This window comes from Nicotiana attenuata, chromosome 7 (assembly GCF_001879085.1).
Source record: "Nicotiana attenuata strain UT chromosome 7, NIATTr2, whole genome shotgun sequence".
NCBI classification, from domain to species: Eukaryota; Viridiplantae; Streptophyta; class Magnoliopsida; order Solanales; family Solanaceae; genus Nicotiana; species Nicotiana attenuata.
This window is the reverse complement of record NC_031995.1, coordinates 58375561-58377627: the sequence shown is the minus strand read 5'-3', so window position 1 is coordinate 58377627 and position 2067 is coordinate 58375561.

Genomic DNA, 2067 nt, shown 5'->3' with positions numbered 1-2067 from the left:
CGTGACAAATATATATATATATATATATATATATATATATATATATATATATAAATACAAATTTTCCCCAATACACTAGCGAATAAGAAGGTTATAATTACAGAATCGTAATTTCCACTGAATTTCAGCACTAATGGATCTGAAATATTGTTCAATTTCCCGATTATGAATTTGACTATTAAATTAAAGACACTTTCTGAAAAGAATGAATATTTGGCTGTTTTGTGTTATTTTCTTTAAGTCTTTCGAGTTTTTATATTGTGGAACGACTACAATTAGGCTGTAAGCTTGGTGGATGTTGGTTTTGTTGGTAGTATTTTGTCTCTTTATACCCGCACTTCACTTCCAATTTATTGATCAAGAAATTGTATTAAAATTAACTCGTGCGATATAAACTTTTAAGTTTTAACTAATATACTTAGCATACAATATATATTTTCCTCTTCTTTTTACTGCAAATAATAATGACACATTTAAGCTAACCACTTTAATTTAATTATTTTGTAAAATAAAAAAAGTAAATCTTACAAAAAAAATTAAAGCAGCCTTGAGGCCCTCGTGTGCATGCTCGATTACTGTGAATTGTTTACTTAATATTCTCAGTCGTTAAAGACTTTACTTTGACCAAAATATATAAAAAAACTAAAAAAGGAAAAGCAGAAAAGGTCCACTTAACTAACACGTAATCCCTCTTTTCTTCCATCTTTTTTCTTAATTCCGTGTATATTACATCACACTCATGAATATGGCAATCTTTTTTTGACCAAAGAAAAACTAAAAGAAGGAGAATAAAAGATGAAAAAGCAATGTTTGGTTGATGTTTACGTTGTTTTTACATAAACAAAGAAACCAAATTATACGTCATTATGATTACAATAATATAATTCGTCTCCGCAATTTGTCGACAAAACATTTAAATATAATTTCAAATGATAACATTTCAGCATCTTCAATAATTGTGTGACCGAGAAAACAAAACACTTAAAAAGTAGAAATCACACGCACATCATATGGGAATTAGTAATTATATTTTATATAATTTGTAACCGAATTTCGGGTTAACACTACATAAGGTCCTGGATAATAATAAATTCGTTGTGTTTAAGATATAATTATTGAGAGTAAAATGGAAGTTTAATTATTTTTTGGCAGATTAATAGTCATACAATCCAGCGAGATATATATCAGTGTAAACAAAGTCATAATTTCAAGATTTTAGCCATGTATTTTCAAAATAAATTTTACGTATTTGGTCTATAAAAAAGAATCAAGGTTAGCACATAAATATCTTATTGAAGGTATAATTAAATTAAAAAATATATAATTAAAATTTTAGATGAAGTGGTCATAAGATTCAACAACTTAATTAAAAAGGATCACATTTACCTATATCAATATATTCCTCCAAAACTAATTCCTGATTTGATCACTCGCATTTATATTAATCTCAGATTATGTAATTTGCTTAATATTTATAGGCTAAATCAAATACAAGTGAGTATATATTAAAAGATAAGGAACGTATAGGGACCGTGTGGGTCACAACCGACTTTGGTTTTGGCTCTTAAGTTATGTTGCACCCACGCAGACGTTGTGTCATTTCCTTAATATAAATTTATTATTATTACTTTAAGGAAAGCTAATGTTTTAAATGCATAATAAATCGGTAAACCTAATAATTAGTACTTACTTTTACGTGGTGGAGATGTTTTTGCTAGTCTATCCGTTCGGTTCATCTGAATTCAATATTTTTAATATGGTATATAAACTTATATAAAAATAATATCAAAATTATATAAAAAAAAAACTATTAGTAGTAATTTGAACACATAATTTTAAAAATATACATTCTAAAGATAAGAATAAAAGCTGAACACTGCAGAGCTTAAATACTGGATCAGTCTTATTTATTCACTCTAAAAAGTATACATAATTCCCAATTTCACACGGGCCAATATTATTCACCCATCCTCCACACACTTTCCTACTTAATACCCCCCCCCCCGTACCCCAACCAACCCTACCTACCACCCCTACCCCTACCTTCCTTCGTACGTACTACTACTA